This window comes from Delphinapterus leucas, chromosome 1 (assembly GCF_059928025.1).
Source record: "Delphinapterus leucas isolate spDelLeu-1000000601 "Yukka" chromosome 1, BTC_Dleu_Yukka2, whole genome shotgun sequence".
Lineage (NCBI taxonomy): Eukaryota > Metazoa > Chordata > Mammalia > Artiodactyla > Monodontidae > Delphinapterus > Delphinapterus leucas.
The window spans coordinates 14,593,282-14,620,031 of record NC_143129.1 but is presented as its reverse complement, the minus strand read 5'-3'; positions in this window follow the sequence as shown (position 1 = coordinate 14,620,031).

Below are 26,750 nucleotides of genomic sequence, written 5' to 3'. Positions count from 1 at the left end.
TACAGTATTTGTTTATCTCATTCTGACTTACTTCACTCTGTATGACAGACTCTAGGTCAATCAACCTCACTACAAATAACTCAGTTTTGTTTATTTTTCTGGCTGAGTAATATTCCATTGTATATATGTGCCACATATTCTTTATCCATTCATCTGTTGATGGACACTTAGGTTGCTTCCATGTCCTGGCTATTGTAAATAGTGCTGCAATGAACATTGTGGTACATGACTCTTTTTGAATTATGGTTTTCTCAAGGTATATACCCAGAAGTGGGATTGCTGGGTTGTATGGTAGTTCTATTTTTAGTTTTTTAAGGAACCTCCAAACTGTTCTCCATAGTGGCTGTATCAATTTACATTCTCACCAACAGTACAAGAGAGTTCCCTTTTCTCTACACCCTCTCCAGCATTTATTGTTTGTAGATTTTTTGATGATGGCCATTCTGACTGGTGTGAGATGATATCTCACTGTAGTTTTGATTTGCATTTCTCTAATGATTAATGATGTTGAGCATTCTTTCACAGTACATTGGACTACAGAAGCAATCCACAGAAACAATCCCTGAGATGTTCGAATTAGCAAGCTAAAACTTTAAAGCTCTGATAAATATGTGTAAGGAGTTAAAGTAAAAGAATAAGTCATAATAATCTCAACAGAGAAATAAAAACTATGGAAAAAAGCCAAATGGAAATTCTGGAACTTAAAATGATCATATCTGAAATAAAATTTTCACTGGATGAATGTAAGAGGAGATTGGAGAATAAAAAGTTAATGAACTTGAAGACATGTCAATAGAAATCCACCCTGAGGAAAAGAGAAAAAAAGAATGGAAAAAGTGTTATAAAGCAGGAACTAATACACAATTGTAAAGCAATTATACTCCAATAAAGATGTTAAAAAAAAAAGTGAGCAGAGATTCAGAGACATGGTCAATATCAAGTAGTCTAATATGTAAGTGGAGTCCCAAAAGGCAAGAATGGGGTGAAAAAAGAGCAAGAATGGGGTGATAAAAACCTTAAAGAAATAATGACTGAAATTTCCCACATTTGGTGAAAAAATTAGCTCACAGATCCATAAGCTCAGAAAACTACTGATACATGAAACAATAAGGATGAACCTCAAAAACATAATGTTAGGGGTAAAAATCCAGACCTAGAAGGGTATACACTGCATGAGTTTCTTTATATGAGGTTCTAGAATAGGCCAAAGTAATCTATGGTGACAAAAAGAACAATGTTTGCCTGTAGAGGATTGGGAGAATAAAAGTAAAAATGAGGGAATTTCCTGGGGTGATGGAAATGTTCTATATCTTGATTATAATGATGGTTACACAGGAATATACATTTATCAGTACTTCTCAAATTTCACATATGCTTAAGGCTTTTGCATTTCACTCTATGAAAATTTCACCTCAACAAAAAAGGAACTCATTTTTCTCAAATTCAGTTCTATGCTAAACATATGAATAGAGCCCATTCTGAGTGTTAAAATCAGCATCCGTGTTAACAGGGAGGAAATTTTGCTTTTGCTGTAACTTATCCCTTGATGAAAGGTTTATCCATGTTGGACTTAGTATCTTTCATCAGAATATACAAGTTTCCTTCTACCCAGCAAGTTCCAAAAATAATGAAGAGTATTATTCCAAACATCTCTGAAAAAACTCACAATATTTTGAGAATTTCTTAGTAATATAAAAAAAAAACTGAACTATGGGGAATTCCCTGGCTGTCCAGTGGTTAGGACTCTGCACTTTCACTGCCGAGGGTGTGGATTCAATCCCTGATCAGGGAACTAAGATCCTGCAAGCTGTGTGGCATGGCCAAAAAAAAAAACAACCCTGGGGCTTCCCTGGTGGCGCAGTGGTTGAGAATCTGCCTGCCAATGCAGGGGACATGGGTTCGAGCCCTGATCTGGGAAGATCCCACATGCCGCGGAGCAACTAGGCCCGTGAGCCACAACTACTGAGCCTGCGTGTCTGGAGCGTGTGCTCTGCAACAAGAGAGGCCGCGATAGTGAGAGGCCCGCACACCGCGATGAAGAGTGGCCCCCGCTTGCCACAACTAGAGAAAGCCCTCGCACAGAAACGAAGACCCAACACAGCCATAAATAAATAAATTAATTAAGAACAAAAACACACTGAATTATGAGATGACAGCTGCTGTACAGCAGAGCATGATGGCATCTTGAGTTGAAACTAAGCTGCTTCCCTTTGAAAGGACTGCATTCATAATGCTTTAGGATCATGGCATCTCTCTTTCCCAACCAAGCTTGCCCTGTAAGTAACCTCTGATGAATTGAGTGTCTCTCAGTTATGCTGACCAACTGGAAACTGAATAAAATGCCTTCTCAAAATAGAGAACTAAAGCCATATTCTAAAAATGACATACAGCTGGCATAGCACATGCAGGATTCTTAATAACTGCTTTTTCCAAATGGTCAAACTTGAGTCATGCTGGAGTTGAAGCAAAACAGTCAAGCTTAAGAAGTTCATGGTGCTTCAAGGCAGTGGCTATACCTACAGCTTCTAATCATGATCCGTGGAATTCTCCATGTCTTTTGCTTATCTCTTCATTTTCCTCAATCAAGAACATTCCAGTCTGAAGTTGTAGAATTAGAGCATCCATGTGTTATTAGAACCTACTAAGGTCCAGCTGGGACCCTGGCCACCTCCCCACATTGATAGATAAAGATCAAGAGTCAGTTGACCACCCATGAGGATCCAAGTTAGGTACCTTAGGATCTTACCTGCTCCATCTAATTACTACAGATTTACCTCTACTTCAGCCTAAGTGGTTTTCTTGGAACCCTGTACTTACAAGAGCAAGGGCTTTAAGGCGTAAGGAAAGAGGACACATCCATGTACTCTGTCACAGTACTATCCCTGCCCCCACTTTGAGAGTCTGAAGCTGAGCTTCACTTACTGGATTAGATCCCTATTTTGCCTCCAAATTCAGCCTGGGATCTTGGGCCAATTATATATTGAGTGCAGGCAGATATGGAAGGGACAAAAACATACAAATCAGAACCACAAAAATGCATTTCTGGGAGATCTTCCTCATTCTTCTCATTTCAAAATGAAGATATGAAATGTTTATCTGGAAGGGCAAGGTGATATGAGAAATCCTCATACTTCTGCATCTTTCTATTCTTTCATAATTTCTATTATAGCATTTCCTAATTTATAGTTTCATATATCAGCACAAACTCATGTGAGAGAATGTCAACTGAGATTATCTTATTCTGGAATCAAAACTAAAGGCCCAAAGCAGAGAATAAAAAAACTCTCAGTACCTCACATTCTAAATAGACTCCAGTCCCCATAGATGGGCTACTTACAGCCCCACAGGGATTATTGAGAAGCATCAAGTCCAAACAGCCCCAACCAAGAAACACTCTCACTTCCAACAATGGAAAAACAAGCCCAGGGAGAAGAAGGTCATCAGCCCTGTAGGGTGTGCAGTGCCTGTTGAGAAAGGCGATTTTCCCTCCCTTCCCTACTGGAGAGGGAAAGGAAATGCATTCACCTGTCCCAAGGTATAAAGAGAGTTTCAAGAGAATCTAATCGGGGAACCTGTAAGAAAGGAAAACTGGCATCTCCCTCCTCAGCTAGGAGCCTGTGGGGCAGCACCGCCCCTCACCCCTGTTCCCTTTGGTGTTTCATACTTAAATGGTTTTTCTTTTATGTGTGTAAAATATACATAATAAAATATACATAACATAGCACTTACCATTTTTTTTAACATCTTTATTGGAGTATAATTGCTTTACAATGGTGTGTTAGTTTCTGCTTTATAACAGAGTGAAGCAGCTTTATGCATACATATATCCCCATGTCCCCTCCCTCTTGCATCTCCCTCCAGCCCTCCCTATCCCAGTGCTCTAGGTGGTCACAAAGCACCGAGATGATCTCCCTGTGCTATGTGGCTGCTTCCCAATAGCCCTGTGCTACGTGGCTGCTTCCCTGCTATCTGTTTTACACTTGATAGGGTATATATGTCAATGCCACTGTCTCACTTCGTCCCAGCTTACCCTTCCCCCTCCCCATGTCCTCAAGTCCATTCTCTAGTAGGTCTGCATTTTTATTCCCATCTTGCCCCTAGGTTCTTCAGAACCATTTTAAAAATTTCATATATATGTGTTAGCATACGGTATATGTTTTTCTCTTTCTGACTTACTTCACTCAGTCTGACAGACTCTAGGTCCATCCACCTCACTATAAATAACTCAATTTCCTTTCTTTTTATGGCTGAGTAATATTCCATTGTATATATGTGCAACATCTTCTTTATCCATTCATCTGTCAATGGACACTTAGGTTCCTTCAGTGTCCCGACTATTGTAAATAGAACTGCAATGAACATTGTGGTACATTACTTTTTTTTTTTTTTTTTTTTTTTTGTTGCGGTACATGGACCTCCCGCTGCTGTGGCCTCTCCCGTTGCGGCGCACAGGCTCCGGACGCACAGGGTCAGCGGCCATGGCTCATGGGCCCAGCCGCTCCGCGGCACGTGGGATCCTCCTGGACCGGGGCACGAACCCACGTCCCCAGCATCAGCAGGCGGACTCCCAACCACTGCGCCAACAGGGAAGCCCCATGACTCTTTCTGAACTATGGTTTTCGCAGGGTATATGCTCAGTAATGGGATTGCTGGGTCGTATGGTAGTTCTATTTTTAGTTTTTTAAGGAACCTCTATACAGTTCTCCTTAGTGGCTGTATCAATTTACATTCTCACCAACAGTGCAAGAGGGTTCCCTTTTCTCCACACCCCCTCCGGCATTTATTGTTTATACATTTTTGATGATGGCCATTCTGACCGGTGTGAGGTGATACCTCATTGTAGTTTTGATTTGCATTTCTGTAATGATTAGTGATGTTGAGCATCTTTTCACGTGTTTGTTGGCAATCTGTATATCTTCTTTGGAGAAATGTCTATTTAGGTCTTCTGCCCATTTTTGGATTGGGTTGTTTTTTTGTTATTGAGCTGCATGAGCTGCTTGTATATTATGGAGATTAATCCTTTATCAGTTGCTTTGTTGGCAAATATTTTCTCCCATTTTGAGGGTTGTCTTTTCATCTTGTGTATGGTTTCCTTTACTGTACAAAAGCTTTTAAGTTTCATTAGGTCCCATTTGTTTCTTTTTGTTTTTATTTCCCTTATTCAAATCAGTGGGTCAAAAAGGATATTACTGTGATTTATGTCATAGAGTGTTCTGCCTATGCTTTCCTCTAAGAATTTGATAGTTTCTGGCCTTACATTTAGGTCTTTAATCCATTTTGAGTTTATTTTTGTGTATGGTGTTAGAGAGTGTTCTGATTTCATTCTTTTACATGTAGCTGTCTAGTTTTCCCAGCACCATTTATTGAAGAGGCTGTCTTTTCTCCACAGTATATTCTTGCCTCCTTTAACAAAGATAAGGTGACCATATGTGTGTGGGTTTACTTCTGGGCTTTCTATCATGTAACATTGATCTATTTTTCTGTTTTAGTCCCAGTGCCATACTATCTGGATTACTGTAGCTTTGTACTATAGTGTGAAGTCAGGGAGCCTGATTCCTCCAGCTCTGTTTTTCTTTCTCAAGATTGCTTTTGTTATTCAGGGTCTTTTGTGTTTCCATACAAATTGTGAAATTTTTTGTTCTAGTTCTCTGAAAAATGCCATTGGTAGTTTGATGGGGATTGCACTGAACCTGTACATTGCTTTGGGTAATATACTCATTTTCACAATGTTGATTCTTGCAATCCAAGAACATTGTATATCTTTCCATCTGTTTGTATCATCTTTAATTTCTTTCATCCATGTCTTATAGTTTCTGCATACAGGTCTTTTACCTCCTTAGGTAAGTTTATTCTTAGGTATTTTATTCTTTTTGTTGCAGTGGTAAATGGAAGTGTTTCCTTAATTTCTCTTTCATATTTTTCATCATTAGTGTATAGGAATGCAAGAGATTTCTGTGCATTAATTTTGTATCCTGCTACTTTACCAAATTCATTGATTAGCTCCAGTAGTTTTCTGGTAGCATCTTTAGGATTCTCTAGGATTCTCTATGTATAGTATCATGTCATCTGCAAACAGTGACAGTTTTACTTCTTTTCCAATTTGTATTGCTTTTATTTCTTTTTCTTCTCTGATTGCTGTGGTTAAAATTTCCAAAACTATGTTGAATTATAGTGGTGAGAGTGGGTAACATTGTCTTGTTCCTGATCTTAGAGGAAATGGTTTCAGTTTTTCACCATTGAGAACAATGTTGTTTGTGGGTTTGTCATATGTGGCCTTTATTAGGTTGAGGTAAGTTCCCTGTATGCCTACTGTCTGGAAGGTTTTTATCATAAGTGGGTGTTGAATTTTGTTAAAAGCTTTTTCTGCATCTATTGAGATCATCATGTGGTTTTTCTCCATCAGTTTGTTAATATGGTGTATCACATTGATTGATGTGCGTATATTGAAGAAGCCTTGCATTCCTGGTATAAACCCCACTTGATCATGGTGTATGATCCTTTTAATGTACCGCTGGATTCTGTTTGCTAGTATTTTGTTGAGGATTTTTGCATCTATATTCATCAGGGATATTGGCCTGTAGTTTTCTTTTTTTGTAACATATTTGGTTTTAGTATCAGGGTGATGGTGGCCTCGTAGAATGAGTTTGGGAGTGTTCCTCCCTCTGCTATATTTTGGAAGACTTTAACTAGATTGACCAGGAATAAAAAGAGAGAAGATTCAGATTACTAAAATTAAAAATGAAAGAGGAGATATTACTCAATCTCACAGAGATAGAAGGATTGTAAGTGTAATACTGTACATGAACAAATCAGATAACCTAGATGAAATAGGCGAATTCCTAGAAACAGACAAATTACCAAAAATGAAGAAGATATATAATATTTGAATAGACCTAAAACAAGTAAATAGATTGAATTCATAAACAAAAATAAATTCTACAAAGAAAAATCCAGGATGAGATGGTGTCACTGGTGAATTCTATCAAACATTTAAAGAATTAACATCAGTCCTTCACAAACTCTTCCAAAAGTGTAGAAAATGGGGGAACATTTTCCAATTCATTCTACGAAGCCAGTTTCCTGATATCAAAATGAAACAAAAATACTAAAAGGAAAGAAAACTCTAGGCCAATATCCCTTATAAATATAGATACAAAACCCCTCAACAAAATACTACCAAAAAAAGAGCTACGTATGACAGAATTATATACCATATCTAAATGGGATTTATCCCAGGAAAATCAATCATGTAATACACCATATAAATAGAATAAAGGACAAAAATCACACAATCATCTCAATAGATGCACAGGAGGCATTTGACAAAATCCAACACCCTTGCATGATAAAAAATACTTAACAAACTAGGAATAGAAGGGAACTACCTCAACCTAATATGAAGCATCTATAACAACTCACAACTAACATCACACTTATGATAAAAGACTAAAAGTTTCCCCCTAAGATCAGGGACAGGACAAGAATGTCCCCTCACATACTTCTTATATTATTGTCCTGGAGATCCTAGTCAGGGAAATTAGGCAAGAAAATGAAATAAAAAGCATCCAGATTGGAAAGGTAAAAATAAATCAATCTCTGTTTGCAGATGACTTGATCTTATATGCAGAAAATTCTAAGAAATACATACAAAAATTGAATTTTTAAACTTTTCCAAAATGAAAAAAAGGCTAATAAAAATGTTTAGCAAGATTGCAAGCTGTAAGATCAATATAAAAATCAACTGTATAAGGAAACAATCTTATTTACAATAGCATAACCCAAAATAAATTACTTATGAATAAATTTTTTAAAGAAGTGCAAAACCTATACTTTGAACACTACAGAACTTTTTTTGGCCACGCAGGGTGACATGCGGGATCTTAGATCCCCCAACCCTAACCAGGGATTGAACCCATGCCCCCTACATTGAAAGCATGGAGTCTTAACCACTGGATCACCAACGAAGTCCCTACAGAACGTATTTGGAAGAAAATAAAAGCCCTAAATAAAAGGAAAGGCATCCTGTGTTCACAGACAGGAAGACTTAATATTGTTACAATGGCAACACTCCTCAAATTGATCTACATATTCAATACAATTCCAATCAGAATCCCAGCTGGCTTCTTTGTGGAAATTGACAAACAGATCTTAAAATTCATGTGGAAACTCAAGGTACCCAGAATAGCTAAAAAAAAAAAAAAATCTTGAAAAATCAGAACAAAATAGGAGGATTCACCCTTCCTGACTTTGGGCCTTACTGTAAAGCAACAGTATATGCTGTGTGGTACTGAAATAAGAATAGACATATAGATCAGTGGAATAGAATTGAGAGTCCAGAAATAAACTCATGTATCTTTGGCCAGTTGATTTTTGACTAGGGTGCCAGGACCACTCAATGAGGAGGTACTAGGTTTTACAAAACAGGAGGCTAGGAAAACTGGATAACCATATGTAAAAGAATGAAGTTAACCCTTAACTCACACCACGTATAAAAAGTAACTCAAAATAGATCAAAACCTAAATATGAGAGCAGCTGTATTTTTATTACTCATTGCAGCCACAGAGAAAACATCCCTTGGGGAATCATGGGGCATCTCAGAAAGAAGGTATTCGAAAGGGCTTATAGCATTCAGGTTTATGTTGGGTGATTTTGAGGAGAGCTTAAGGAAGCTGGGCTTTGTTCTGGGTTGAATGTTGTCAGTAAGCAGGGGTAATATATATTTGGTGGTGCTGAATTCTCTTAGCTTTTGCTTGTCTGAAAAGCTTTTGACTTCTCCATCGAATCTGAATGAGATCCTTGCTGGGTGGAGTAATCTTGGTTGTAGGTTGTTCTCTTTCATCACTTTGAGTATATCTTGCCACTACCTTCTGGCCTGCAGAGTTTCTGCTGAAAAATCAGCTGATAACATTATGGGGATTGCTTTGTATGTTTATTTTTTGTTTTTCCCTTGCTGCTTTTAGTATTTTTTCTTTGAATTTAGTTTTTGTTAGTTTGATTAATATGTGTCTTGGTGTGTTTTTCCTAGTGTTTATCCTGTATGGGACTCTCTGTGCTTCCTGGACCTGGGTGACTATTTCCTTTCCCATGTTAGGGAAGTTTTCAACTATAATCTCTTCAAATATTTTCTCAGACCCTTTCTTTTTCTCTTCTTCTGGGACCCCTATAATTTGAATGTTGTTGCATTTAGTGTTGCCCCAGAGGTCTCTGAGATTGTCTTCAATTCTTTTCATTCTTTTTTCTTTATTCTGATCCTTGGCAGTTATTTCCAACATTTTGTCTTCCAGCTAACTTATTCGTTCTTCTGCCTCAGTTATTCTGTTATTGATTCCTTCTAGTGTATTTTTCATTTCAGTTATTGTGTTGTTCATTTCTGTTTGTTTGTTCTTTAGTTCTTCTAGATATTTGTTAAACATTTCTTGTATTTTCTCAATCCATGTCTATTTCCAAGATTCTGGATCATCTTTACTATCATAACTCTGAATTCTTTTTCAGGTAGATTGCCTATTTCCTCTTCATTTATTTGGTTTTGTAGGTTTTTACCTTACTCCTTCACCTGTGACATATTTTTTTGACATCTCTTTTTTTTTTTTTTTTTTTTTTTTTTATGAGTGGGATTGTGTTCCTGTCTTACTGGTTGTTTGGCCTGAGGCCTGCAACACTGGAGTTTGTAAACTGTTGGGTACAGCTGGGTCTTAGTGCTTAGATGAGGAACTCCTTGAGACCTCACTCTGATGAATATTCCCTGGGATCTGAGGTTTTCTGTTAGTCCAGTTGTTTGGACTTGGAGCTCCTACCGCTCGCAGGAGCTTCCGCCCAACCCTGGGCTCGTGAACCAGGATCCCGCAAGCTGCCTGGGCAGCAAAAAAAAAAAGAACAATAACGAAGTAAAAAGCAAAATTAGACTAGGAAACTAACAGTTATGTTAGGAAGAATATAAATGACTCAAAAACTGAAATGTACATCAGTACCACAATAGTATAAAGAGGAGGAGGGAAAAGAAAAAAAAAGGTGGGGGGGGGGGAAGGCATGGGCGAGGTTTGGTCGGTTGGCAGGGCTAATGCTCAGGACCCACAGGGCTGGAAAAGGCCCTGAGGGGTGTGGGAGGTGGGGCTTAGGCTCAAGGAACAGAAGGGGCCCAGGTGTGACCCCCACCCCTTTTCTCAGAGGGCAGGGGACCTCACCTGGGAGCCCAGCAGGCTCCCTGGGCTCGAGTCGGTGGGCAATCACCCTCCACTCCTCTTCTGCTCCTCGCAGAAGGCCTTTCCCACCGGCATCTCCTGTTCTCACCTCCGCCTCCTTCCTATGCCCCCAGAACCCACGTGGCCTGGATGGGGCTTTGGAAGGGGGATAGCGGCTTGGGAGCTCAGCAGGCTCCCTGGCCTGAGTGGGCCAGGCGACCGCCCTCTGCTCCTCTCCCACTCTTGCCAGAGAGTCCCTCCCACCTGCCTTTCCTGATCTTCCCGGCCTCAAGGGTGCCGATCCTGTCTGGCCTCCACTTCTCCTCCCCCCTCAGTCCCCCTACGTCCTACTGGTTCACTTTGGGGCTCCTCCTGTCTCATTGGGCATCAGAGTCCCTCACCCGCAGCCAGCAGGTGCCCTAGTTGTGGGGAGATGCTAACTCCGTGTCTTTTCACACTGCCACCTTGACTCTGCCTCCTCAATACATTTTTTAAATTAATGAACTAAGACTAGATGGTAACTTCCTCAATCTGTGAAAAGGAGCGTGCATCTGTTTCCTTTTGCTAGTGTAACAAATTACCACAAATCTAGTAGCATAAAACAACACAAATTTATGACGTTACAGTTGGAAGTCTGATATGGGTCTCCCTGGGCTAGAACCAAGATGTCAGCAGGGCTCTTCCTTCTGGATGTTCTAGGAGAGAATCTGTTTCCTTGGCTTTCCCCACTCCTAGAGGTCACCCACATTCCTTGCTCATGGCCCATTCATCCATCTTCAAAGCCAGCAACAAAGATTGCATCTTTCTCATGCTGCCTTCCCTCAAGGTCATCTAATTAGCAAACTTAATTCCCCTTTGCCGAGTAACCTAACATATCCACAGGTTCCAGGGATTAGGATGTGGATATCTTAGCGGGGAGGGGAAGGAAGGCAGGGCTGGGTATTTCTGCCTACCACACTACCTTTAAAAGCTTACAGCAAATGTCAGAAGCTTTTGTTTTAAAATCAAAACGAAGACAAGAATGTCCAAGACAGCCACGTGCGAAAGAATGAAACTGGGTCACTATCTTACACCATACACAAAAATGAACTCAAAGTAGATCAATAGCTCAAAGTAGATCAATAACAAGGATCTACTGTATAGCACAGGGAACTCTACTCAATACTCTGTAATGGTCTATATGGGAAAAGAGTCTTTAACAAAGTAGATATTTGTATACGTATAACTGATTCACTTTGCTGTACAGCAGAAACTGACACAACATTGTAAATCAACTATACTCCAGTAAAAATTATTTAAAAAAAAGAAGTAGATCAAAGACTTGAACATAAGACCTGAAACCATAAAACTCCTAGAAGAAAACATAAGCAATAAGACATCAGTCTTGTGATGACTTGTTGGATTTCATACCAAAAGCAAAGGCAACAAAAGAAAAAATAAACAAGTGGGACTACAATGAGCTAAAAAGCTTCTGCACAGCAAAAGAAATCATCAACAAAATTAAAAGGCAACCTACCAAATGGGTCAAAATATTTGCACATCATGTAGCTGATACGGGGCTAATAATCCAAAATGCATAAAGAACTCATACAACTCAATAGCAAAAATAATAAATAATCCAATTAAAAAATGGGCAGAGGATCTGAATAGACATTTTTCCAAAGAAGGTATACAGATAGCCAACAGGTATATGAAAAGATGTTCAGTACCACTGGTTATTAGGGAAATGCAAGCAAAACCACAATGAGATATCACCTCACACCTGTTAGATTGGCTATTATTAAAAGGAAAAAAATAAGTGTTGTCGAGAATGTGGAGAAAAGTACCCTTGTGCACTGATGGTGGGAATGTAAATTGGTGAAGTCACTACAGAAAACAGTATGGGGGTTCCTCAAAAAATTAAAAATAGTACTACCATATAACCTGGAAATTCTATTTCTGGATATTTATCTGAAGAAATGAAAACACTCATTTGAAAAGACATATGCACCCCCATATTCATTTCAGCATTTTTTACAATATGGAAACAACCTAAGTGTCCATTGAAGAATGAATGGGTAAAGAAAATGTGATACACGCACACACTGGAATATAGTTCAGCCATAAAAAAGAAAGAATTTTGCCACTTGCAACAACATGGATGGACCTTGAGGGCATTATGCTAAGTGAAATAAGTCAGACAGAGAAACACAAATACTGCATGATCTCACTTATATGTGGAATATATATACTGAATGACCTCACTTATATGTGGAATATATATATATATATATTTTTTTTTTTTAACTGAGCGCTTCGATACAGAGAACAGATTGGTAGTTGCCAGAGGCAGAGGGTGGGATGTGGGAGAAGTTGGGTGAAGGGGGTCCAAAGGTGTAAACTTTCAGTTATAAAAATAAGTAAGTCATGGGGATGTAATGTACAGCATGGGGAATATAGTTAATAATACTATATTGCATACTTGAATCTTAAAAGTTCCCATCGGAAGAAAAAAAATTGTAACTATGTATTGATGGATGTTAACTAGACTTATTGTGGTGATCATTTCCCAATACGTACAAATGTTGAATAATTACATTGTACACCTGAAATTAATATAACATTATATGTCAATTATACCTCAATTTTAAAAATTCAGCTTCAACTAATGTTATTAATAGAGGATGTTGTTGTCAGAATACATAATAGATAAAAATTCAAGTTGTTACCATTCACCTTTATTTAAGCACAGTGAGACCCATGCTGGACTTATGAACTACTGAACTATAAGATAATAAGTTAGCATTGTTTAGCCTGCTGAAAAAAAATGCCCACTATCACAGCTTCAGTTCAACACTGGAATAAAGGTTTTCTCATCGTCAGTACAATGCTCCATGGATGACAAGACATTGCCATTAGTAGTTTCTTAAACGCCAGCAGTGGTGCTAATAAGAATCTACTCACAGGTCACAGCCTGAAAATGCACAAGTCTTTAGGAAGATCTAAATCAGGGCTGGAAAAGGCACGGCACCCTGCCTCTTGCCTGGTGCCTCAGGCGTGGGAAATATTGCTCATACACTCTGTACTCTCTCCCACAGATCGGGAACAAAGACGCAGAATACTCCTCAATAGATCGTTAGCAGCAATCACAGCCAGTACATCAGGGTTGGCACATGAAATGAAATTTCTTTGCCAATCCTGATCTAGATGATTAAAACCTGATATATAAAGAGATGAGAAAAGTCGACTCCTTTTGATCTAACCACATACAGCAAAGCGGAGGTGGGAAGTTTTACAACTGGAAGGTCTAATTTCCTAAAGATGCCACAGACCTTTAAATTAGTATTTAATCAACCTCTAAGGGAACTGGAATAATTTTCCTTCGACTCATTTATTCTTGATACAAAAAGAACAACCCAAAATTAACAGCATAATCTGCCTAAACTAGCCATATATATATATATATATACACATACATACATGTATATATATATGTATAAATGTATATATATATATATATATATATATATATATATATATACCCTTTTTCTTAATGCCCAAATATTAGACACCAGGTAAAGACATCACAGGACTAGTTTATTAAGGTAACTAGCTAACAGCTAAATTACAAATACTTGTTTTTATTAGTAAAAAAAAAAAATTGAGGGCTTCCCTGGTGGCGCAGTGGTTGAGGGTCCGCCTGCCGATGCAGGGCACATGATTTTGTGCCCCGGTCCGGGAAGATCCCACATGCCATGGAGCGGCTGGGCCCGTGAGCCATGGCCGCTGAGCCTGCGCGTCCGGAGCCTGTGCTCCGCAATGGGAGAGGCCACAACAGTGAGAGGTCCGTGTACCGCAAAAAAAAAAAAAAAATTTGAAAAATTCAGTCAAATATAAACTATTTTATTTCTCAAAACAACTGAAAAAACAATCTGGAAAACAAAATGTTTTCTTATCACTTCCAAAGAGTTCTGAAGTAATATAGTTCCTAGAATCCAGTTTTCCTTAAATCTGTGTACCTATATTCTGAGGCATCTGAAACTCACTAATGAATTTATGAAAATAGAGGCTATTTTATTGTCCCATTTTGTGGCATAGTTTTTACATAATAACTTTCCCCCAGATAGATTTGCTTATCCACTTTAAGAAGACTGTTATTTACTAAATCTGAACTCTGTTCTCTTCAAGGGAAAAAAAAACCACCTAAAGAGTACCCTAGAAGGCACTTCTACACACACTGACCATCCCATACTACTCAAGGAAAAAAAAGATTCCATTTCTGGAATTATTCAGGCAGAGCCTAGGTTTCACCACAAACCACCTTACGTCAGTGTAAGAAAACCCCTAAATAAGGCAGATAAAACTTTAAACTTCTCATAGTTTAATAGGCAGAGTTTTCAAAGAATGGTAAAGAGTTGCCCTGGTTCTTCCCTCCCCAGGCTGAACTCTGAATCTGGTCCCCCATACCTGGAGGTCAGGGAGAGACCAAGAAAGACGCAGACTTCTTCACCTCTCCGGACAGGTAGGTGGCAGGGTTACCAACCAAGGGAACTTATTTATGAGGCTCGTCTTGGGTGGAGGTACTGCTGACCCAGATTTACACTCTGCTTCCTATTTATAACCCATCCCTTCCTGCGCTCATGGATCCTGCATCCTCACATGCCTTTGAACCCTAATAAAGATTCAATAGCACTTGGATTATTATGTGCACTGAACTACAATAAACAGAATGGATCAAGGAGTACAGCCAAAAAACTGAGATCTCAGCCAAGGTCACCTTGCCTTTGAGTTTAAAGGAATGAACCAGAACACCCATTTCTCTTGTTCAGGGAAACGGCGGCCCTGTAGTCGCTCCCCAGAAATGTTTACTTTTCTCCGGATCACATCTGGCTCCAACTTTATGTACCCCTTGGATTCTTTACGGTTTTGGAGTATCTTTGCCATGTGGTATATGACGTCCTTTTTGCACACAGCTTCACCTTGTGTGGGACACCACCCCTGATCTCTTCACTCCCCAAAATGCCACCAGCATAAGGTTCCATATAGAGCAGACGGTGACTGAACATGTCAAATACTGGAGTTTACCCGCACAACACTGCCCATAATTTAAAATCAAAGAAGAAATCCTGTTCTTGAAGTATTTGACAACCTTTCCACCAGTTTTCTCCCAGGCCTTCTTTCTGAGAGGAGCCCATCCTGTTCTGACCTCACCTTTTCTCAGGCTGTTTCCTCCCTCCCTCTTTGGCAGAGCCCTGCGTCATCTCCTTGTCACCCACCTTCCAGATCATAACCATGACACTTTCTCTTCCACCCCCAGAGTAGCCTACCTTGGTGTTATCCTCAAGCATACCTGGGGTCTCTTCAAGGAGAGCAACCCCAGAGCTGATTATTGAAATAACACTGTTGTTATCCTGCTATAGCTGGAAAAGAAGAGAATGTCGGGAAAGTCTACAAAACCTAAGGTTGCAGTCTTCAGTAGAAAAATAAGGCTTTTTGTTACCCTCCCACCCTGGCCCTCCTGTATAATGGCCCTTCATCCATCACAGCAATGGCGAATCCAGCTCTGGAGGTGGAGGATGGGGCAACGCCCGCCTCTGTGCGATGCCAGGAGCACGGAAACGTGGAAAAATGAGAGGGAAAGCAGACTTGGACACTGGAAAACACATGATTCCAAAGCTACACAAAACAGTGTGAAACCCATTCTTGCTGAAATAAAACCCCATCTGTGCCATACAATCATTTCTCCCGTATTAAATAAGATGCCAAGTTACTTTCATCAGATTGGCATTTGGCCTATTCAAGAACGAGCACGGGAATCTCCCAAAGATTTTTCCTGGATATGAACAATGGTGATGACTCTCGTTGTTTCTGGAACCTCCCTGTCAAAGCTGCTGAGTGATTGGCAGGCGGCAAGTATGAGGATGGTGGAGCAGAGGATGCCAGAGTCGATTGCAGTCATTTGCCAGAAAAACGCCAGGCTTGTCGATTATGTTGTCGTGCGGCAATTTATGTTGAATTTGAGAACAGTAAATGTCATACGAGAGCATAAGTGATTTATATATGAGACTACAGGAGCACTTAGAATCTGCAGTGTAATGACATGAGAGACCAACAGATGGCATGTTTCATGGTTATTACCACAGAGGAAAAACAAAACGAAACAACTTGAGGAAAGAAAGAACTATTTGAGGGCAATCAGCTTCAGAGCACCAAACACTTCCCAACTCACCCCTTCCCAATTCTTAGAACATTAAGTCGCTCTGTCAACTTGACTAATAATGCCTTCGCACTTTAAGTAACAAAAGCTAGGGCGCTCAAATACAAAGTTGGCCTGTTCTCTGCCGTACTTTGCAGCCTGACAACACACCATCCGACAAAATGCAAAAGGCCTTGCTAAAGGCAAAGGAGAAAAAACCAAAACAGAATATTCATTCTGTTTTGGTTCACAGGGCAACTTATTTTGAAACATTCACAGGGCAACCTATTTTGAAACAGTCAATTTTCTGTGTGATTTTTTTAAACAGAAGCACTGAAATGTTTTGCTGCCCTTGCTAAACCTGTCACCAAGAACAAAACAAGTTCAGAGAGGGGAAATCAGTAACTGGTCACACACCTCGCTTCTCTAGTCTTCAGTCCCAGCTCTGCTCCTCCGCCGTGGAGTCTGCTCAGACCCAATGCTTCCTTGACTCCAATCTGTTGACATGACTTCAATCTACATCCTAGCTGCCCTCTCAGTGGCTCTGGTCTTTGTTCTCAGTCTTCCTGCGTGAATTCTAACTGGTTTCCTTAGCTATTTGACCCTCTAGATTGGCTTCTTACACTTGGCTTATGTATTTTATCCTTCTCGTCCTGTCTACACTTCCACGTTGCCCGAGCTATCTTCCCTTTGGCCCTTTCGCCTTAGAACCCTCATATTATCTTCACGACTTTTTACATCTTTAGTGCTCTTCTTTAATTATATGTTCTTATACCATGGTTCACAAGCTAACTTTCAATGCGGAAATTTCACTTCATCATGGCACAGCTCATTTTCCCAGTCAATTTCCGCCCCTGCTTTCTACAAGCCATCTTGACACTTGGGCATGAAGCCAGGCTACCTCGGCTCAGCCAGTAATTAAACATAATAGAGAACAAGTCTAAATTATTCCTGCCCATGGGTAAGAAACATTGTGTTTTTCATTTAACAAAATGGAAGCATAAGGGATTTCATACCAGAACAAAGGGCACGTTCCAGGTACAGTAAGTCCCCTACGTACAAAGGAGTTCTGTCCTGAGAGCGTGTTTGTAAGCTCAGTTTGTTCGTAGGTCCAACAAAGTTAGCCTAGGTACCCAACTAATACAGTTGGCTATATAGTACTATGCTGTTACAGGTTTATAATACTTTTCACACAAATAATATATAAAAAACAAACACAAAAAATAAAGAAAATATTTTTAATCTTACAATGCAGTATCTTGACAAATACAGAAGTACAGTACAACAGCTGGCATCCAGGGGCTGGCATCGAGTGAACAGGCAAGAAGAGTTCCTGACTGTAGGAGGGAGAGGAGGTGGGAGACGTTAGAGCTGAAGGATCCTCAGCAGTAGGCGACGGAGGGCAAGCTGCAATTTCACTCACGCCTGACATTGATAGCACAGGTTCTGGTTCCTTGCTGGATTCAATTCTATCTACCCTCTTGAAAAAACGATCCAGCGATGTCTGGGTAGTAGCTCTTCTTTTCTCGTCCTAGATGACACGGTAGCACTGGATTGCATTCTGAACGGCTGCTGCAACCTCTGTGTACTGTTCTATGTTTGTGTCCTGTGCCTCAAAAACTAACAGTGCCTCCTCAGATAAAGAAAATCCCCTTGCCACTTCCTTCGTCATGAATCTCTTCAGTTCTTCAGTTACTGCTCCTTCTTCTTGTCTCTCTTTGTCCTTTCTCTGGGCACGTTCGCATCTTTGAAAGCTCACACCTTGACGGTTCATATGTAGGGGACTTACTGTACTATATTTCAATTGTTATATTATTTATCATTATGAAATGAGAGAGCTCAATAGAGGACTTTCTTAAGAAACGTGGGAGACGCCAATATGATGATTCAACCTTGTTTTTTAATCCTTCCCCAGCCAGGGTGCAACCTCAGAAGCCTGTGAGACAGTGTAGTCAACATCACATCCTTTTTTTGTGCTTTTACATTGGGATAACCTGACAGACCACCATGTGTGTATATCCTACAGTTGAACCACCCTATTTCATTACATCTTATGCATTAATTTTTTATTTAAAAAATGTAAACCGGGTCATTTTCCCTAAGGACCATGGACATCTCTTTATTTATTTATTTTTAACATCTTTATTGGAGTATAATTGCTTTAGAATGGTGTGTTAGTTTCTGCTTTATAACAAAGTGAATCAGCTATAGGAATACATATATGCCCATATCCCCTCCCTTTTGCATCTGCCTCCCACCGTCCCTATCCCACCCCTCTAGGTGGACACAGAGTACTAAGCTGATCTGCTGGTGCTATGTGGCTGCTTCCCGCTAGCTATCGATTTTACATTTGGTAGTGTATATATGTCCATGCCACTCTCTCACTTCGTCCCAGCTTACCCTTCCCCCTCCCCGTGTCCTCAAGTCCATTCTCTTATGTCTGTGTCTTTATTCCTCTCCTCCCCTAGGTTCTTCAGAACCTTTTTTTTTTTTAATTCCATATATATGTGTTAGCATACGGTATTTGTTTTTCTCTTTCTGACTTACTTCACTCTGTATGACAGACTCTAGGTCCATCCACCTCACTACAAATACCTCAATTTCATTTCTTTTTATGGCTGAGTAATATTTCTGTGTGTATGTGCCACATCATCTTTATCCATTCATCTGTCGATGGACACTTAGGTTGCTTCCATGTCCTGGCTATTGTAAATAGTGCTGCAGTGAACATTGTGGTACATGACTCTTTTTGAACTATGGTTTCCTCAGGGTATATGCCCAGTAGTGGGATTGCTGGGTCGTACAGTAGTTCTATTTTTAGTTTTTAAAGAAACCTCCATACTGTTCTCCATAGTGGCCGTATCAATTTACATTCCTACCAACAGTGCAAGCGGGTTCTCTTTTCTCCACACCCTCACCAGCATTTATTGTTTCTAGATTTTTTGATGATGGCCATTCAGACTGGTGTGAGATGATACCTCATTGTAGTTTTGACTTGTATTTCTCTAATGATTAGTGATGTTGAGCATCCTTTCATGTGTTTGTGGCAATATGTATATTTTTGGAGAAATGTCTATTTAGGTCTTCTGCCCATTTCTGGATTGGGCTGTTTGTTTTTCTGATATTGAGCTGCATGAGCTGCTTGTAAATTTTGGAGATTAGTCCTTTGTCAGTTGCTTCATTTGCAAATATATTCTCCCCTTCTGAGGACTGTCTTTCTATCTTGTTTATGTTTTCCTTTGCTGTGCAAAAGCTTTTAAGTTTCATTAGGTCCCATTTGTTTATTTTTATTTCCATTTCTCTGGGAGGTGGGTCAAAAAGGATCTTGCTGTGATTTATGTCATAGATTGTTCTGCCTGTGTTTTCCTCTAAGAGTTTTATAGTATCTGGCCTTACATTTAGGTCTTTAATCCATTTTGAGTTTATTTTTGTGTATGGTGTTAGGGAGTGTTCTAATTTCATTCTTTTACATGTACCTGAGCAGTTTGCCCAGCACCAGTTATTGAAGAGGCTGTCTTTTCTCCACTGTATATTCTTGCCTCCTTTATCAAAAATAGGGTAACCATATGTGCGTGGGTTTTTCTCTGGGCTTTCTATCCTGTTCCATTGATCTATATTTCTGTTTTTGTGCCAGTACCATACTGTCTTGATTACTGTAGCTTTGTAGTATAGTCTGAAGTCAGGGAGTCGGATTCCTCCAGATCCGTATTTTTCCCTCAAGATTGCTTTCGCTATTTGGGGTCTTTTGTGTTTCCATACAAATTGTGACATTTTTTGTTCTAGTTCTGTGAAAAACGTCATTGTTAGTTTGATAGGGATTGCATTGAATCTGTTGATTGCTTTGGGTAATATATTATTTTCACAATGTTGATTCTTCCAATCGAAGAACATGGTATATCTCTCCATCTGTTTATGTCATCTTTAATTTCTTTCATCAGTGTCTTATAGTTTTCTGCATACAGGTATTTTGTCTCCTTTGGTAGGTTTATTCCTAGGTATTTTTTTCTCTTTGTTGCAATGGTAAATGGGAGTCTTTCCTTAAACTCTCTTTCAGAGTTTTCATCATTAGTGTACAGGAATGCAAGAGATTTCTGTGCATTAATTTTGTATTCTGCTACTTTACCTAATTCATTGATTAGCTCTAGTAGTTTTCTGGTAGCATCTTTAGGATTCTCTATGTATAGTATCATGTCATCTGCAAACAGTGACAGATTTACCTCTTCTTTTCCGATTTGGATTCCTTTTATTTCTTTTTCTTCTCTGATTGCTGTGGCTAAAACATCCAAAACTATGTTGAATAATAGCAGTGAGAGTGGACAACCTTGTGTTGTTCCTGATCTTAGTGGCAATGGTCACAGTTTTTCACCATCGAGAACGATGTTGGCTGTGGGTTTGTCATATATGACCTTTATTATGTCGAGGTTAGTTCCCTCTGTGTCTACTTTCTCGAGGGTTTTTATCATAAATTTTTATCATAAATTTTATCAAAATTTATCATAAATTTTGTCGAAAGCTTTTTCTGCATCTATTGAGATGATCATATGTTTTTTCCCCTCAATTTGTTAATATGGTGTATCACATTGATTGATTTGTGTATATTGAAGAATCCTTTCATTCCTGGTATAAACCCCACTTGATCCTGGTGTATGATCCTTTTAATGTGCTGTTGGATTCTGTTTGCTAGTATTTTGTTGAGGATTTTTGCATCTATGTTCATCAGTGATATTGGCCTGTAGTTTTCTTTCTTTGTGACATCTTTGTCTGGTTTTGATATCAGGCTGATGGTGGCCTCATAGAGTGAGTTTGGGAGTGTTCCTCCCTCTGCTATATTTTGGAAGAGTTTGAGAAGGATAGGTGTTAGTTCTTCTCTAAATGTGTGATAGAATTCTCCTGTGAAGCCATCCTGTCCTGGGCTTTTGTTTGTTGGAAGATTTTTTTTTTTTTTTTTTTTTTTTTGCGGTACGTGGGCCTCTCACTGTTGTGGCCTCTCCCGTTGTGGCGCACAGGCTCCAGACATGCAGGCTCATGGGCCGTGGCCTATGGGCCCAGCCGCTGTGCGGCATTTGGGATCTTCCCGGAGTGGGGCACGAACCCGTGTCCCCTACATCGGCAGGCGGACTCTCAACCACTGTGCCACCAGGGAAGCCCTGTTGGAAGATTTTTAATCACAGTTTCAATTTCAGTGCTTGTGATTGGTATGTTTATGTTTTCTATTTCTTCCTGTTTCAGTCTCAGCAGGTTGTGCATTTCTAAGAATTTGTCCATTTCATCCAGGTTGTCCATTTTATTGGCATAGAGTTACTTGTAGTAATCTCTCATGATCCTTTGTATTTCTGCAGTGTCAGTTTTTACTTCTCTTTTTTCATTTCTAAGTCTATTGATTTGAGTCTTCTCCCTTTATTTCTTGATGAGTCTGGCTAATAGTTTATCAATTTTGTTTATCTTCTCAAAGAACCAGCTTTTAGTTTTATTGATCTCTGCTACTGTTTCCTTCATTTCTCTTTCATTTATTTCTGATCTGATCTTTATGATTTCTTTCCTTCTGCTAACTTTGGGGTTTTTTTTGGTTCTTCTTTCTCTAATTGATTTAGGTGTTGTAAGGTTAGGTTGTTTATTTGAGATGTTTCTTGTTTCTTGAGGCAGGATTGTATTGCTCTAAACTTCCCTCTTAGAACTGCTTTTGCTGCATCCCATAGATTTTTCATTGTCATTTATTTGTTTTCATTGTTTCATTTCATTGTTTCATTGTTTCATTTGTTTTCATTGTCATTTATTTCTGGTTTTTTTTTTGATTTCCTCTTTGATTTCTTCAGTGATCCCTTGGTTATTAAGTAGTGAATTGTTTAGCCTCCATGTGTCTGTAGTTTTTACAGATTTTTTCCTGTAATTGATATCTAGTCTTATAGCGTTGTGGTCAGAAAAAATACTTGATACAATTTCAATTTTCTTAAATTTACCAAGGCTTGATTTGTGACCCAAGATATAATCTATCCTGGAGAATGTTCCATGAGCACTTGAGAAGAAAGTGTATTCTGCTGTTTTTAGACGGAATGTCCTAAAAATATCAATTAAGTCTATCTTGTTCAATGTATCATTTAAAGCTTGTTTTTCCTTATTTATATTCATTTTGGATGATCTGTGCATTGGTGAAAGGGGGGTGTTAAAGTCCCCTACTATGATTGCGTTACTGTAGATTTCCCCTTTCATGGCTGTTAGCATTTGCCTTATGTACTGAGGTGATCCTATGTTGGGTGCATAAATATTTACAATTGTTATATCTTCTTCTTGGATTGATCCCTTGATCATTATGTAGTATCCTTCTTGGACATCTCTTTAAAATGTAAGACTTCTGCTCTGTTTGACATATGCTGCCAAACTCACTGGCATCATCAACTAGGAAAACTAGAATATAAACTCTAGGAGTACATATAATGAGCCATTATCTCACAAGACCTAAGGTGTTCCCTTTTCATAAGGGAGGTTTTGCTGAGAGACACATTAATCCCTTGATTTATCCCTGAAACTCAGTCCTGATGGGTTTATATTTAAACAGAGCTAAGTGCAGGTGGGAATGGCAGATTGAAATGGTTTATGATTCCTGGTAGTTTACTTTCTAAAGCAGAGTCATATCACACATATAAAAAGAGATAACTACAACACAAATAAAAATGAATAAAGGACACTCATGGATAAGCTTTTCAGGAGAGATAAACATCCTGAATTCTTTTACCAAGGAAATTACATAAAGATGGGAGGTGTGTCTGAAAGTCAGGCAGAACTGAGTTCAGATCCACCTTCTGCTGTTGCCAGCTGTGAGAACCTGGGCAAGTTATTCATAAATTTTGTGATCTTTTCTTTTCATATGGTAAAAAGGGATCATTTCTAAACTCTTCAGAATTAAAGTCTATTACATCAATAAGCAGCCTCAATAAATGCTAGTGCCTTTCCCCTCTTCCATAGACGCTATTCAAAACGCTCATCAAACCACCGTGCCTACCAACCACTCTGCAGAATACTGGCCTCTTTCTGTTCTTCATACCTACCTGGAATGGTGATTCCCCAGGACCCTTGCACTTGCTGTTTGCTGTGCTTGGGGGGCTCATCCCCAAGATCTTTTCATGGCAACTCCTCATCATTCAGCTCTCAGCCCAAATCACGTCACCTCAGCCAAGTCTCCCAAGCTCCAGGCACTCCCTATCCCATTACTGGTTTAGCATCTTTGTGGTACTCACTGCCACATGAGCTCACTGTATTATTTTTTAGTTTCACTGTTTATAGATCGGTCTCCCTACACACACACACACACACACACACACACACACACACACACCACACGCACACACACGCAGTAGTCTCCATGAAAGGAGAGAAACTGAAGACCTTGATTGTGGCCAGATCAGGACCATGTTTAGATCTGACCTGAGATCAATGGAGACCCTGGGGCATGAGAGAGAAGGTTGTCATCCTAGAAAAAGCACTCTGGCCACAGTGTGAAAAATGCATTGCTTCTGGAAAAGACAAATTATGGAGACAGTAAAAAGATCAGTAGTTGCCAGGGGATAGGAGAAGGGCAGGATGAATAGGCAGAGCACAGGGGATTTGGGGGGCAGTGAAACTACAGTAAGTCCCCGACCTACGAACCAGTTCCATTCTGAGAGTGCGTTCGTTCAGTCCAATTTGTTCGTTAAGTCCAACAAAGTTAGCCTAGGTACCCAACTAACACAGTTGGCTATATAATACTGTACTGTAATAGGTATATAATACTTTTCACACAAATAATACATTAAAAAAACCCAAAATATAAAGAAAACATTTTTAATCTTACAGTATAGTGCTTTGAAAAGTACAGTAGTACCGTACAACCGTTGGCATACAGGGGCTGGCATCGAGTGAACGGGCAAGAAATAAAGACAGTGTACTACCGTACCCTATCCAGTACCGTACAGTAGAGTACACAAAAGGACAATCACTAGAGAGGATGCACGCACATGACAATGTACGACAGACACGTGAACTAACTTACATGATTGGACACGTGAACGCCCATTCGCATCTTTGAAAGTTTGCAACTTGAAGGTTTGCGTGTAGGGGACTTACTGTATAATGTCATATACATTTGTCCAAACCCGTAGAATGTACAACACCCAGAGTGAATCCTAATGTAAACGTGGACTTTGGGTGAATGTAATGTGTCAGTGTAGTTTCAACAGTTGTGATAACATGTACCATTCTGGTGGCGGATGTTGATGGTGGGAGCGGAGGGTATATGGGAACTCTATACTTTCTGCTCACTTGTGCTGTGAATCTAAAACTGCTCTAAAAAATAAAGTCTATTTTTAAAAAAAAAATACGTTGAAGAAAGCAAACCTCCAGACAGGGAGATGGGAATAAGACTGTTGCATAATCCAGGCAAAATCAGAGGCCTCAACTCAGCTAGAGTAGACTCCCTTCCAGGCTAGGGTTTGTGTCCTCTTGGTGTGTAAATGTCCCTATCAAAGCAGAACCCCTTGCAGAACAGATACGACACCTTGGGTGTGAGCCCTCTGGTGTCTCGTATAATGCGTGTGTTACCAGCATTCATCTATCTCTTTTGCTTTTTATTAATTAAAAAAAGATTATATCAATTTGAATAGTCAGTTCCCACAATAGGCTCTTAAGGAGTTTACAGTCAAGTAAGTCCCAAAGATATTTCACGTAAAATACTGTCCAAAAATTTTTCTCCATCTTCTATTTTTAAACATCTTTGTTGGTTTCAGACCAACCTGCTGGGCTACTGTGACCTTTTTGATTCCTCGTTCATTCAATATAAGAGATCTCTCCCTTCAAGATATGTGTCACTCACATATTTTATAAGCCTGCCTTCTTTACTTTTATCCCATTACAGCAAATGATTTTTTATAAGCAACTGGATTGTGGAGGGACTTTTGGAGCCAACCAATGCCCTTCCTCTCTCGTTTCAAGCTATGTTCTGTACACTAAATTCTAGTGCAAGGAAGAGGACACCAGGAATTTTTGTATTTCTTTATGGACAACATTTCTGAAAAGGTTGACCAGTATAGAGCCAAGAGGTCCCTGTGGCACACATCTTAAGAACTCCAGCCATTTGTGTATCAATGCATTGATCCAATTTCTTTGGTTTTAGCTGAGCCATAGTTCTCCATGTTGCCCACAAGTCTATCAGGAAAGAACTTGCTGATTCTGGTGGCTGTGTTGAAACTAGGATTGTTGTGCCAACTGTGAGTGCCTGCCACACGCCAGGGACCGTTTGAGATAGATCTAGCACTGATTAAAAGCGAAAAAATCCCTGCCCTCACGGATCCTACAGTCCAGAGGAAAGACATTCCAGTTGGTACCCAAACATTCTAACCTATTCCATAAACTTCAGTTGATTCTGTTGATGAGGCTTTCTTAGAGGACTTTTTAGGTCATAATACCCATAAAAGCCCGTTCTTCTTCTAGGTATTGGTCCTTGATACCTTACCTCCTTCTGGTTTTGTATATGTTATTTAACAATTCTGAGCTCAACAGACTGATTCAGAGATGGAGGCATTTCTTTCCTGGATGGCTCCCTGGCTACACACTACTAAGGATCACAGCTGGGGACACACAGACGTGTCTGCTGTCCTGGCTTTTCCACTTTTTGACTGTCACTTGGGCAAACTACTCAGCCTCTTGCAGGCTGCTTTCTCGTCTGCAAAATAGGAATAATCCGACATACTGCCGAGCGTTGTTGTGAAGAGAGAATGAGCTGTTATAAAGTACTTCGCGTGGTGCCCAGCACATAGGAAACCTTCAGCGTTTATATGTATATAAGGCCTAATCCTCTTAACTCATGCTCTCATTGTGAGTTTCTAAACTACCATCAGGGACTTCCCTGATGGTCCAGTGGTTAAGGCTCTGCGCTTCCACTGCAGGGGGCACAGCTTTGATCCCTGGTCGAGGAACTAAGATCCCGCATACCCCGAAGCCAAAAACAAACAAATGAACAAACAAACAAGAAAACACCATCAGCTCTCTTTTCCTCTGAAAGTTTAAATACATGTTCTAACTTAAATGTTACTTAGTCCAAGATATCACGTGTTCCTATAGCCCAGGAATCCACTGTCTCACCTGTAAGGCTGTGGGCTCCGTGAGAATCAGGAGCTTCGTTTTCCGTCTTGTTTAAAACTGAATGCCCGGCAACTAATACAGCTCCTGGCACACAGAAAGGCATGCAAATACTTGTTGAAAGAACGGACTCAATTTGGGAAACATGTGCCTGCTGTTACTCCACTAATACGAACTCAAGGATGACAAGACTCTCTCTCTCTCTCTAGTCCCATCAATTACAAATCGCTAACTGCATTTTCTCATCCATCAGAATTAAAGAAAATTCTCTTCATTGAATCCTCTGCAT